The sequence below is a fragment of the Peromyscus leucopus genome, chromosome 7, assembly GCF_004664715.2.
Source record: "Peromyscus leucopus breed LL Stock chromosome 7, UCI_PerLeu_2.1, whole genome shotgun sequence".
In the NCBI taxonomy this organism is placed as follows: Eukaryota; Metazoa; Chordata; class Mammalia; order Rodentia; family Cricetidae; genus Peromyscus; species Peromyscus leucopus.
The window spans coordinates 6,777,162-6,791,590 of record NC_051069.1 but is presented as its reverse complement, the minus strand read 5'-3'; the positions used below and the strand labels follow the sequence as shown (position 1 = coordinate 6,791,590).

At 40.4% G+C, this 14,429-nt stretch overlaps 1 protein-coding gene across 6 annotated transcripts in view; it reads left to right on the top strand.

The window, feature by feature from the left end:
• The window catches only part of Csnk1g1 (casein kinase 1 gamma 1), a 147,094-nt gene that overhangs the window by 25,740 nt on the left and 106,925 nt on the right, over nucleotides 1-14,429 (top strand). For 5 of the 6 annotated variants that reach the window (XR_005091924.1, XM_028866481.2, XM_028866488.2 and 2 more), the window contains exon 2: nucleotides 10,643-10,691. The exons of the other annotated variant lie outside the window; for it this stretch is intronic. The gene's annotated coding sequence lies outside the window, so the exon portion shown is untranslated. The remainder of the gene's footprint in view (nucleotides 1-10,642; nucleotides 10,692-14,429) is intronic. 6 annotated transcript variants of the gene reach the window in all.

The window sequence follows — 14,429 nt, the reverse complement described above, 5'->3', positions numbered from 1 at the left end:
TCCTCTTACTGGTTCCCCTGCTGGTTCATCCTTTTCCTCTCATTGACTATATTGCATTGACCTCTGTTGTTTTCCCACCACCACCTACCCGTAGTTTTTTTTTTTTCTTTCATACTGCTTTCTACTTTCATGTCTTACTTATATATAGAATTTAAATCCAGATTCCACGTGTAAGGAAAAACCAAGACATTTATGTCCTTTTGATTCTGGCTTATTTCATTTACCATGAAATCTCTAGTTCTATCCATTCTCTTGTGAATGTCATAATTTGACTTCTTTTTACAGCTGAATACAATTCAATTGTATGTATATACCACGTTTCCTTTATCTATCTGTGTGTTGATAGACATCTAGTCTGGTTCTATATCACTACCTACTGTGAATAGTGCAGCAGTAAGCCTGAATGTTCAAGTATCTCTGGAATGTGCTCTCTTAGAATACTTTGTATATTTGCCCAGGATGTGTGTAGCTGAATCATATAGTAGTATATGTTTTTGCTGTTGTGTTTTGTTTGTTTCCTGGTGGTAGTGGTGGATGTTTTTGAGACAGTTTGTATAGCTTAAGTTGGTTTCAAAACTCACTGTGTAGCTGAGGGTGACCTTGAATTCTTGATCTTCCTGCTTCTACCTCCAAGTGCTGAGATTACAAGTATGCATCACCAAACCTGGTATATGTAGCTTTGGGAATCCAGGCAGAGCCTTGTGTATCCAAGCAATCACTTAACCAACTGAGCTGCATTCCTAGCATGGTTATGGATGCTTTTCTGATTTGTTATATTCATACCCACTGTCATTATTATTGGTATTTTTTTGTTTGTTTGTTTTGTTTTTCGAGACAGTGTTTCTCTGTGTAGCTTTTGTGCCTTTCCTGGAACTCACTTGGTAGCCCAGGCTGGCCTCGAACTCACAGAGATCCGCCTGGCTCTGCCTCCCGAATGCTGGGATTAAATGCGTGCGCCACCACCGCCCGGCTATTATTGGTATTTTTTACTATTAATTATGATATGTAGCCCAAACTAATCTCAAACTGATGGTCCTGCCTCAGTCTCCCAAATGCTGGGTATATACCACCATTCCTGCATATGTCAAATTAAATTTTTTTTGTGTGCGTAGGGTGTGTGTGTGTGTAGCACCCACGGAGACTAGAGAGGGCATCAGGTCCCTTTGTGCTGGAGTTTCAGGTGGTTATGAACCAACAAAGGTGCATAGAGCCAAATTTGGGTCTTTCTTTTTCAGGAATGGTATGTGATTTTAACTGCTAAGCTATCTCACCAAACACTTTATATATTAAATTTTTCTTGATCTACATTTTTATTCTTAAATTATTTGTAAAACATATTGATTAAGCAGGATATTTAGTGATATATAGTTATTGCGAACCGGTAGTTTATTCTAACCTCAATAGGCTGCTTGTGCTTAAAACAAGAAAGAAGAGAAGTAAGATGTATATAAAGTACTAATTGTATGTTTTATGTATATTGTGATTTTTCTTTCCTAATTTTCTTGTAATTAGAATAAGAAATGAAAACAACAGGATAGAATCTAGTTAATTGGAGGTGCTTTTTAAGTAAATTTCAATTAATTGAAAACAGTCAATTCAACCAAACATTTATTTGCTTTTTTGTGCACAATACTTGGTACTATACATACATAAGACAAACAAGAGCCTCTTCTTCCATAGAGTTGCAGAAATCTGATTTGCTAGTTGGATAAGCCACAATCATGTGTAGTGATAGATGGATATGTGAAATAAGAAGAGTAATATTTATTCAGGCATCATAAATCTATCCAGTAGGTACTATGTTAAAGCCTTATGTTGGTACTGGAGGCTCAGTGACAAGACAGGCAAAATGTGAGGCTACACTGAAATATGTAAGTGTGTGATGCAAAAATGATATATCCCCCTTAAGCTTCTGAAATGACATAAGTAGGTTAAGACAAGTACGCTGACTCGCTGGGCGGGGGTGGTGGTGGTGGTGGTGTGGTGGTGGTGGTGGTGGTGGTGGTGGTGGTGGTGGTGCACACCTTTAATCCCAGCACTCGGGAGGCAGAGCCAGGCGGATATCTGCGAGTTCGAGGCCAGCCTGGTCTACAAAGCGAGATCCAGGACAGACACCAAAACTACACAGAGAAACCCTGCTTGACAAACCAAAAACAACAACAGAAAGTGAGCTCTCAAAGTCCAAGGAACTCAAGCCATGATCTAGGTTGTATGTAAGTCTGATATTAACAGAAATAGTTGAAACTTGAGCTGCTTCCGTCTACTTTTTGTTTTCCTTAAAAAAAATTATTTAAGTTAACATACAAAGTATTTGGTTTTATTTGGCATTTCAAACGTGTCATTATGCTCTGTTCTAATTTGTCCCTCTCCTCAACTGCCTCCTTGTGCTCCTCCCATCCTCTGGCTGATTCCCTCCCTTTTCCCGGGCAGCCTTCCCCTCTCCCAGCAATATTAAGATTATAAGACAAAGAGTTGCTTATCAAAGTTTAAAGTTCAAATCCTCAATCATAAAGTAAGTGCTTATGGAAAAAACATACTGGCTCTTTGGGAGATAGTTAATGATAAAGAAGTTTTAAAAGTCAACAATTATTTGAGAAAGTTGCCAGGCTCCCTGGTTAGTGTTTTTTGTTGTTGTTTGGTTTTGTTATTGTTGTTTTTTATTATTTTTTTTGAGATTGGGTCTTACTTTGTATTCTAGCTGGCTTAGAATCCACTATGTAGCCCAAGCTGGACACAAACTTGTGTGAGGAATCTTTATTTTACTTGAGTAGGTCGGGGGAGGAACCCATCACTCAGATAAAATTATATAGAGTTTTTTGTTTGTTTGTTTTTATAAGATTTTTTTGGATCCCCCTGGAGTTACAGGCTGTTGTGAGCAGCTCGACATGGGTGCTGGGAATGGAACCCTGGCCCTTTACAAGAACATTATGTGCTCTTAACTGCTGAGCTATCTCTTCAGCCTTGAAAGTTAGTTTTTGTTAATTGCTTTTAGCATAACTTGGCTTAAAGAAAGTGTTTAGGAATACAGAAAATGAAAACTGTTTTATTAGAAGAGAAACATATTTTCCTTGTAACCCACTGTTGTTCTACCCTTTTCATACATAATGTATACTAGAGTGGCACATAGAAGTATTTAAAACAGAATTTCATTTTCTTTATAGGTTGTCTTAACTAACAATACTTAAAAAATAAACCACTGACCAGAATCTTTGTACTAATTCTTCTGTAAGTATCATTAAAGAATTAAAGATAGAAAAACTGTTCTAATGGAGGAAATGATGGAACTTTGAGAACATGTTTTGGTGAAGTTTAACTATCACTTAGATACATGATTTCAATAGTTCAAACTTGGCTATTCTCATTACTTGGGTTTTAAATTAAAAGCACTTCTTAGGGGGCTGAAGAGACCTTAGCAGTTAATATTTACTGCTTTTGCAGAAGACCCAGGTTTGGTTCCCAGCACCCACATGATGGCTCACAACTACTTGTAACTCCAATTCCAGGGGAATCCAATGTTCTTTTCTGAACTCCAAGGGCTCCTGCATATATGTGCACATGGTGTACATTAACTCAGGCAGGCAAAAACATAAACAAACATAAAACATGTATAAGCACTTCTTTGAAGTCCACTGAATGTGGTGGTCTTAGAAAATAGTATTCTTGTCTTCTCTGGCCTGGTGACACACATCTGTAATCCTACTTGAGTAGTGGAAGGAAGAGGTTCAAGGTCACCCTTAGCTAGAGGCCAGTCTGAGCTACATGAGACCCATCTTTAAAAGAACAAAAACAAAAGGGAAAATAATATCCTTTTGTTGTTCTGTAAGCTAATGTTTAAACTGTGTATATAATCTGAAAATAAATATAAATTTCCTGGCCTATTATTATTATACTAAAGTTTTGAATGTTTGTAGATTAGTATAAATTGTGCTTTATCAGAAACTTTTTGGGTTTTGGAGACAGGATTTCTCTGTGTACTGTCCTGGCTGTCCTGGATCTCACTCTGTAGACCAGGCTGGCTCACAGAGATCCGCCTGCCTCTGCCTCCTAAGTGCCGGGATTAAAGGCGTGCACCACCACCACCACCACCACCACCACCACCACCACCACCACCACCACCACCACCACCACCACCTCCCAGCTATATCAGAAACACTTTTTATTTGCTTGTTTGTTTGAGACAGGGTTTCACTGTATTACTACCTGAACATACCAGAAACTATTTATTTGTTTGTTTGTTTTGTCTGTCTATCTGTATCTGTCTGTCTATCTATCTATCTATCTATCTATCTATCTATCTATCTATATCTATCTATCTACATATCTATCTACCTATATTTTAGACAGAAATGAGACCCTGTCTCAAAAAAGAAAAGAGGAAAAGAAATTAAGCATGAGACTGGGAGTGTGGCTCAGTGATACATGCTTGCCTAACAGGTAGGCCCTGAATTTGATCCTCAGTGCTAAAGAAAATCAACAACAAAGCATTAAAATAAGCCTTAGAAAAAATTTTTTCATTGCTTGGTGTAAGTATTTATTGGAAAATAATGAGCATTAAACAGATCATAACCACATTCTCCCACGCAAAGATTATAATTAAAACATCAGCATATTGGCTATAATGTCATAAGCATAATTAATCCACTCACAAGCATTTCATTTGTATTTTTAATTTATTTTATCTCTGTGGTATTTTCTCCATTTCTTTCTTACCTTTTCTACTCAGTCTTCCTTTCTTTTTCTTTGTTGGCTCTTTCTCTGTCCCCTTCTATGTGGCAAATTCTAAGTGCCCGGCTAGTTTCCACCAGACTGTCATGGATGGACTAAAGCTGATCATTCTTTGTAGCATCATCTCTGAGAAATGAAATCATTTCAGTGACAATATTTAAGATATATCTTAAGCTACACATAGTAGTGATACTGTAATTCCACTTTCTTGGGAGACTGAAGCAGGAGGCTCCCTTGAAAGCAGGAGTTCTGAACCAGCCTAAACAATATAGAGAAACTTCATTTCTTCAAAAAATTGTTTGCAGCAAGCTTTCTTGTCGGACTATCTTTGGATCACCAGCCCCCAACTAATGACACAGAGACTTATTAATTAAGAAGGTTTGGCCTTTAGCTTACTTAGGCTTCTCCTCAACTCAAATTATATAACTCAAATTAACCTGTTTCTATTAATCTACATTCTGCTTCATGGCTTGGTACTTCTGCTCTGTACCATATGTCCAACTTCTTCAGTGTCCTGGAGTCTCTCTGGTGTAATCCAGATTCCTTCTCCTCTTCCTCTCTCTCCCCAGAAATCCTGCCTATTTCTCCTGCCTAACTATTGGCCATTCAGTTCTTTATTAAATCAATCACAGCAATATATCTTCACACATAGTAAACAAATATTCCACAACATTTATTTGCATGTATGTATGTATGGGTGTGCATCACAGTCCACATGTTGATATTGTAGGATAACTTGACAACTTGTAGGAGTCACATCTCCTTCTGCCTTGTGCATTCTAGGAATGGGACTCAGGTCATGTACTAACCAAGGCAAAACACAGCTAAGCATCTATCACAACTTGTCCTAGTAGCTCTGATCTGATAGAGAGGGTGACTCAGAAGAAATTCTCTAAATTTTCAACTTCGAAACAACCTCCCATATTAGCTGCTTTTCTTCTTTCTTTCAAAACAGTATTTAAAACTTAAATTTATTTGTGTGTGTGTGTGTGTGTGTGTGTATGGAGAGAGAGAGAGAGAGAGAGAGAGAGAGAGAGAAAGAGAAAGAGAAAGAGAGGCATGCTAATATGGAAGTCAGAGGACAGTTTGTATGAGTCAGTTCTCTCCTTCCACCATGTGGGTTCCAAGGTTTGAACTCTAGTTGTCAGTGTTGGCATCAAGCACCTGTACCTGCTGAGACATCTTGCCAGACACAGTGGCAGAGATTTCTTTTTGCTCATCATGACCAAGGCCCTGGATTCCATCCTTGGTGTTAAAAAAATAAAATAAAAATCCTGGGTACACATACATGCACACCTTTCCTTTTGCTGTCCATGTCTTAAATCACAGTAAAACTGCCAGATGTGGAGGGCACGCTTTTAATCCCAGCACTCAGGAGGCAGAGATAGGTGAATCTCTGTGAGTTTGAGGCCAGCCTGGTCTATATAGTGAGTTCCAGGGTAGCCAGGGATTGGTAAACAGACCCTGTCTCAAAAAGCTAAAATTGATTAACTAATTAAACCACAGTAAGACCAACAAAATTGAGATAGAGATTTTCATTCACATTGAAAGGGCTCAAAATATGATATAGTATGATATATATGATGTAAGTAGGCCCTTTGGGATCCAGCATATTTGATTTTTGAGGTTTTTTTTTTCCTGCCATTTCTTAGCCATGTCCTGTCAGACAACTTAATCTCTAAACTTTCTGTCATGTAAGGTAAGAAAAATAGTACTTCTCATAGAATAGTTTAGTCATACCTTATTGTATAGTACATGGTATTCAGTAGGCACTCAAACAGTGTTTTTATAAATTCTAAAAGCTGAGAGATGTGGATTAAACGCTAGGGTTTATAGTAGTTGCAGGTAGTTATAATCATGGGGCTTTCAAACCCATTATTTAAAGTAGCTGTGGGTTTGGGGAGTGGGGCTCCAATGGTAGTGTGTTTGCTTAACATGCATGCAGCCCTCCCTGGGTTCCATCCCCAGAATTGCCCAGAAGCAAAATCAATAATAACAAAAGAACTGCATAATATTTAAAGTAGTTGTGGACCCAGTTGTCTACTATTTTAATTTGTTGTAGAAATTAAATTTATCTCTTATGCTGGGGCTGCAGAGTTTTTCTTGTAAGCCATTAAATGTGAGAATAGTGTAGTGTTAATAGATGATAGGACAGATCGCTTGGTTTTTAGGTTACAGCTGCCTACTCATACGTCTCTCAGTTGATACAATATAGAGTGAGTTTTACTGAAAATATCAAAAGGTGCTGATCATATATATTTGTAAAATTTCAAATAGAAGCCTGCTGTGCTGTTTCTGAGAGAGACTGTACCCATAGCTCCCTTCCAGAAAGGTGAAATGTGATTGAAGACCACTTCATGATGCTGCATTCTTTTTTTTTTTTAAACAGTTAAAGTGATGCTCCATTCTTATTAAAATAAACTTTTATTTGTTCTGTTACTACTTAGTTATAAAAGATGCTTACAGAAAAAAAAAATAGTGCCTTTAAGGGGCTGGAGAGATGGCTCAGCGTTAAGGAGCACTGACTGCTCTTTCAGAGGACCCGGGTTCAATTCCCAATACCCACATGGCAGGTCACAACTGTCTGTAACTCCAGTTCCAGGAAACCTAGCACTGTGGGTAAAATAAATGTACATAAAATAAATGTAAATTAAAAGAAAAAAAAAGAGCACTTGCTGCTTTGCTAGTTCAGTTCCTATGTCAGGCAGCTCACAAGTGCCCTCTTCTGTCTGACTTTCATGGATATGCACATACATGGCATACATTCACACACACACACACACACACACACACACACACACACACACACGCCAATAAACACAAATCATTTTTTTTTAAATATGCTCCATTCTTATTAAAATAAACTTTTATTTGTTCTGTTACTACTTAGTTATAAAAGATGCTTACAGAAAAAAAGTGTCCACTGTTCCTAAGTACTAAAAACATTGAAAGGCCCAAAGAGTCCTTCCTTCAGTCCTACACCAGTTCTTGTGGTTCAGGCGCTTTTGTGGGTGCAAAAGTTACCACCACTACCCCCAGCATACACTATAATGCAGTGTTCTACATACAACAAATTTTATTTCTGCTTTAACTCAACAGCATTGTGGTGACAAAAATATACATGTACTTACACATCAAAACCTATCCCTATTTCCTGGAAGAATTCTCATGGGATAATCTGTATATTTTTGCATAGTCAGAAGTGAATCTTAAGGATCAGTTGAAGAAATTGGGTGAGGTTCATTTATAATCTTAGACCACAAGAGTATGTGATCTTAAGCATCTTGGTTTCCTTCTGTGACTTGAGGATGATGCTTGTGCAAGGATTCAACTAATATGCTTAGAACATTTAAGTGTAATGGCGTGTAAGGACCAATATGTATATGTGTTTGTATAGAAATACATATTTTACTGTTTTTTTTTATTAATTTTTTGAGACAGTGTCTTATGAACCCAGACTAGCTTCAAACCTCACTATGTAGCTAAAGATGACTGACTTTTTTTAAAAATGCTTTTTCAAACTCCTATTCCTCTTGCCTCCACTTCCCAAGTGCTGGGAGTACAATTTTGTATTACATCTAGCTTTGGTTTTGAGTTGTTTTTTTTTTTTTTTTTTTGTTTTTTGTTTTTTTGTTTTTTTTGTTTTTTGGTTTTTCGAGACAGGGTTTCTCTGTGTAGCTTTGCGCCTTTCCTGGAGCTCACTTGGTAGCCCAGGCTGGCCTCAAACTCACGGAGATCCGCCTGGCTCTGCCTCCCGAGTGCTGGGATTAAAGGCGTGCGCCACCACCGCCCGGCAAACTTTTTTTGGCTTTTTTCAAGACAGGGTTTCTCTGAGTAGTTTTGGTGCCTGTCCTGGATCTCGTTCTGTAGACCAGGCTGGCCTCGAACTCACAGAGATCTGCCTGGTTCCACCTCCCGAGTGCTGGGATTAAAGGCATGCGCCACCACTGCCTGGTTTTGAGTTTTTGAGACAAGATCTCACTATGTAGTCCACACTAGCCTCAGACTCACAATACTCCTGCTTCCTGCAGAGATTATAGTTATGTACCACCATTCCTAGCTTTGAACTAAGATATTTTAGATATTGCCATTCTAAAATGTGACCAATATCTTTATCAAACATAGTTTTATAATAATTATTATTATTATATCCTATGATGTGAATACAGAGAATAAAATCTGGGGAAAGGCAGGCTTTGTCTGTTTTGTTTTCTTTTTTTGAGACAGGGTCTCACTATGTATCCCTGGCCATTCTGGAACTCACTACATAGACCAGGCTGGCCCCCAACTCACAGAGATCCACCTCTGCCTCCCAAGTGCTAGGATTAAAGGCATGTGCCACTTCACTTGGCTGAGCAGGCTTTGTTTTAAGATTACCAAGTGAAATCTATACATTTCTCACTTTCATATAAGCTATAAGATGAAGCAATAAGCAAATAATGGCAATTAATAGGAAAGAAGAAAATAAATAAAATTTCACACATTCTAGCCAGGCAGGCAAAATTACTTATGTTTAACTGTTTAAGTGATTAATAAATACTTATTTTTTTTAATTTATTTCCTTTTATTTTATGTGCATTGGTATTTTTCCTGCAGGTAAGTCTGTGTAGAGTGTCAGATCTTGGAGTTACAGACAGTTGTTACCTGCCATGTGGGTGCTGGAAATTGGACCTGGGTCCCCTAGAAAAGCAGCCAGTGCTCTTAACCTCTGAGCATCTCTCCAGCCTCAACCTAAATATTTTTTAAAGCCAAGAGAAAGGAAGAACACTAACATCAAATCTTTCCCCAGCCTAAACTCAAGATGAGTAAACCAACTAGAAAAGCTATTTAACCAGGCAAATACATTCAAGAATTGGGTAGGAGGTGCACACTTGTATTCTTAGTACTCAGGAGGCTGTGGCAGGAGGATTGCTGTGTGTTTGATGATAGTGGCCCACACCTTTAATCCTAGCACGTGGGAGGCAGAGGCAGATCTCTGAGTTTGAGGCCACATACAGTAGAAATAGAGTACTATGACAGCCGAGGATATGTAGAGAATACACTGTTTCAGTGGTACAGTGCTTGACTAGCCTGCACAAAAGTTCTTGGTTCAATGTTCAGTTCCAGAGTCTTTAATGGGCTGATGAAATGGCTCAGCAGGTAAAATCACCTGCCATAAGCCTGGCCACCTCAGTTCAATGCCCAGAAACAATGTTAAAGTAAATGGAGAGAACCAACTTCATGAAGTTGTCCTGTGACCTCCACACATACATGCTTGGGATGGTACCCCCCACACATAGGTCATGTATACACATGCAATAATAATAAATTTCAAAGACTTCAATAAAAGCCATTTGTACTAACTGTGAGCTAAGGTATAGTATACTTGAAATCTCTGCATTTGAAAGTTAACCTCTATGCTAGGAATGACATTTATTGTTTTTTGGGTGTGTGTGTGCATTTTGGAGTCAGAGTCTCATTAAACCTAGGCTGGACTCCCAACTCATTGTCTCACTGAGGGTAACTGAACTTCTGATCCTCCTACTCGCACCTACCAAGTGCTGGGATTACAGGTGTCTACCACCGCACCCACTTATTATTCAGTTTATGGGGTTGAACAGGGTCTCATGTATGCTAGAAAAATACTCTACCTATTGAGCTACACCCTCTTTGCTTGTCTTTTATATAGATGGATCATACAGTATGTGAAATGTTTCTCAACAAATCAATTTTTTAAAGATAGAAATTTAACCCCTTAAAGAAATTTTGCCATAAAAGGAGTATATTGTAAATATGCTACTCAAATAATGGGGCATGTTCAGTGTGAGAAATAGAAGAAACTAAGTTGCTCAAGGGAGGGAGGATTTGCTTGCCCAGCAAAAGCTTTGTGAATGTGTTTTAAAAACATTCTATATGTGTTTGTTTTTGTTTGTTTCAGGAGGACAGGTGTGAGGCCAGTGCTCTTTTGACTCAATGGGACTGAATGGGTGAGTAAGTAAGTGGTGGGCAAGAACCTTTTGTTAGTGTAGCAGAAGGAAGAGAGCTCAAGCTTTGCATTCTTCTGGCTAGATTGGACTAGCTGAGGCAGCAGTGACCATGTCTTCTCTGTTCCCAGTGTCCTCTATGAAAAGCAATAATTACTCTTTGAGAAAGCAGGCACATGGAGGTTGAACCTGCTCAAGAGGTGATACAGTACCCAGAGCTAATCATCTTTAAAAAATCTAAATGTCTCTTACAAGTTGATATCCTTTCAAGTATATATGTCACTCCTGCTTAAAAGGCCTCTCACTGCTTTCAGTGACCTTTAAAAGAGTACTGAATAATGGACTCCTGCTACCTCTCCACCTTTCTGACTATGATGCCCTGCCTTGTTGGTCTCCTTTGCCAAAAGCCTTTCATCTCTAGGCTGGCATTGCCTGTGTCTGGATACTCTGTCTTTAGTTCACTATTAAAGTGGTGACTTAGTGGGGCTGAATCAAGAGGGTCCTTAGCATCATTGTCTGATCCTTAGACCTTGTGCTGGGGGTCAGATGCAAGGCTTTGTGCATGCTAGGCAGACCCTCTGTACTGAGCTGTAGTAGTTCCAGCATCTATCTGAAATTCAGTCTTCAAATTTAAATTCATTATTTCAGCAACTCGTCTAATTTACACCACCATCTCAGCATTTGTTGTTCTTTTATGTGTGTGCTCCTTTATGATGTCCCTTCTATATTCTAAGCTGTAAGAACAGAACCAACTGTAAATGTGAGGTCACTGTTCCCGCTAACAGTGCTATCCCAGTTTTAGAGGAACTTTGTAAATATCTGTTAGTTTAATTAAGAATGCTTTGAATAGGGCTGGAGAGATGGCTCAGTGGTTAAGAGCGTGCACTGCTCTTTCAGAGGACCTGAGTTCAGTTCTCAGCACCCTTGTAAGGTAGTTCACAAGCACCTGTAACTCCACCTCCAAGGGATCTAACACCTCTATGGCCTCCACGGGCAACTGAATGCACATGAGCAAACCCCCACACAGATACATATTATTTTTTTCCTTTTGGTTTTTCAAGACAGGGATTCTCTTTGCCTGGAGATGAAGATGATAAAGCATGTTTCCTAGCACACTTGAGGCCTACAATTTAACTCTCAACATTCCAAAAAAGCAAAAAAGAAGGGCTAGGAAGTATTCTTGGTTTAGCTTCAAATGTATGTGACTTACTATGACAGGACAAAGATTCAGTTGGTTTGAGGAGCTGAAATTAAAACTGCAGTTATTGCGTGTTGAAGACAGGAGTAGAAGCAGAGTACTTGGTGTGTGTGTAGGACTTGTGGGAGAGAGGATGGTAGATAGGAAATGATGACCAGGAGATGAGTATCACAGCATGTCTTTGTAATGGAAAAGTTCTCAGAAGAGGACGGAGGTAGTTATGGTGAGAGGGAGTTCAGTGAAGCTTACTAAGTCTTTGCCTTAGGCTCCTCATTGAAATGAGAAGAAGGTAAGTTCTATAGACCTGTTTTCCTAGTTTGGTAGTAGAAAACTAGGGAATTTTCATCTTACAATTAAGAAATACGGTTCTGTGTGTGATGTATGTCCAGGTGGGGCACGTGTGCACGTTTACACGTGTTCCCATGTGTTTGGAGGCATGAGTCTCACATCATGAATCTCCCTTGATTGCTGTTCTCTGAATTCATTGAGGCAGGATCTCTGAATTGAACCTAGGTCTCTCCTTTCTGGCTAGTCCAGTTATCCAGTTTACACTCAGGATCCCCGTCTTCAGGCCTTCCAAGTATTGGAATTAAGAGTGGGCTGCTTATGCATACTTGGTGTGTACGTGGTGCTTGGAATCAGGACTCCTACCTCCATTCTTTTGGGGCAAGCACTTTATTTACTGACCCATCTTCCCAGCCTTCTCATCTTAGAATTTGTTTCCTTTTACTTTTATTTTCTAATTGTAGATTTATTTATTTATTTATTTATTATGTATACAGTGTTCTGCCTGCATGTATGCCTGTATGCCAGAAGAGGGTACCAGATCTCATTGTAGATGGTTGTGAGCCATCATGTGGTTGCTGGGAATTGAACTCAGGACCTCCAGAAGAGCAGCGAGTGCTCTTAACCTCTGAGCCATCTCTCCAGTTCCAGAATTTGTTTTTTGTTGTAGTAGTAGTAGTAGTTGTTGTTTTGTTTTGTTTTGTTTTTTTGTTTTTGGTTTTTTCAAGATAGGGTTTCTTTGTGTGGCTCTTGAGCCTGTTCTGGAACTCGCTCTGTAAACCAGGCTGGCTTCGAACTTGAGATCTGCCTGCCTCTGCTTCCCAAATGCTGGGATTAAAGGTGTGTGCCATCACCACCTGGCCCAAAATTTGTTTTTCATTAACTGACAAGATTGAAAAATGGATCTCTGTGAATTTGAGGACAGCCTGGTCTACAGAGTAAGTTCCAGGATAGCCAGGGCTATTACACAGGGAAACCCTGTCTCAAAAAAAAAAAAAAAAAAAAAAAAAAGCAAAACAAAACAAAACAAATTTTTTTTCTTAAAAATATTTGTGTACCACTCTTGAGATACACACATGCACACGCACACTTGCATGCATGCATACACAGATGAGCAGGTATGTGTGGGGCCGGAAGAGTTTGTTGGACTTCCTAGAGCTGGAGTTAGAGGTAGTTATGTGTTAATCAATGTGAATGCTGGGAGTAAAACTCAAGTCTGTTGGAACAGCTTGCAAGATCTCTCCAGCCCTCTGAGCTGTCTCTCTAGCCCAGGACAGAAGTTTCCATTGCTGACAGGCTGACAGGTGCCAAACAGCCCAGGTGGGCAGGTGGGCGAGCGGGCTGCGATGAACAGGTTTGTGGTGGAGAAATGGGAGAGAAGGAGAAGTGAGAGCAATTTGTGCACCTTGGAGAGAAGCAGAACCAAAGATGCAATGGCGGTGAGGAACAGACTGAGAAGAGTGGCCTGTGCTGCCGCCAGGGACCATGTCTGGGTCCATGGCTCTACTCCAACCATGTCTGGGTCCATGGCTGTACTCCAACCAGGGTCTGTGTTGATGTCCATGGCCTGTGCTGCCACCAAAAGCCCTGCATCTGGATGCTTGAGGTCTGGGCCACCACCCGAGGCCACTCAGGGCCATGGCCACAGCTCGAGCTGCAGCTAAGGGCCATGTCTAGGTCCATGGCCCTACTGCAACCAGGGTTGGTGTTGATGTCCGTGGCCTATGTTACCACTGAGGGCCATACAGATGCTCGAGTTCTGGGCCACCACCTGAGGCCATGCTGATGTCTGAGAACCATGCCACTACTGCTGGGGGCCTTACTGATCCGAGTGGCCTGCACTGCCACCCAAGGCCATGGTGATGTCCAGGCCTGAGCTGCAGCCAAGGGCCATATCTAGTAGGTTCATGGTCCTACTACAGCCAGGGTCAGTGTTATCACTGGGGACCATTAGAGAGGGAGCCCCATTGGCCTGGACACTGGAGAGCTGGTCTGGCCCCTCACTAGCTGCCTCAGCAGGAGAGCTGCCTCCCCCAACTGGCCCCAGTGTTGTGGGCACAGGAGAGCTGTCCCCAACCCTTGATGGTCCTGGGAAAACTGAGGCCCAATACCACCGGACTCTGCAATGGTAGAGCTGATGCTACCCCTCACCATATGCTGGGGAGAACTGGCCCTGATAGCTTGGGCACAGGAGAGATGGCCCTGACCCTCACTTGGGAGGGTGGTCCCAGTGGATGCCCAGACTGACCAACTTAGCT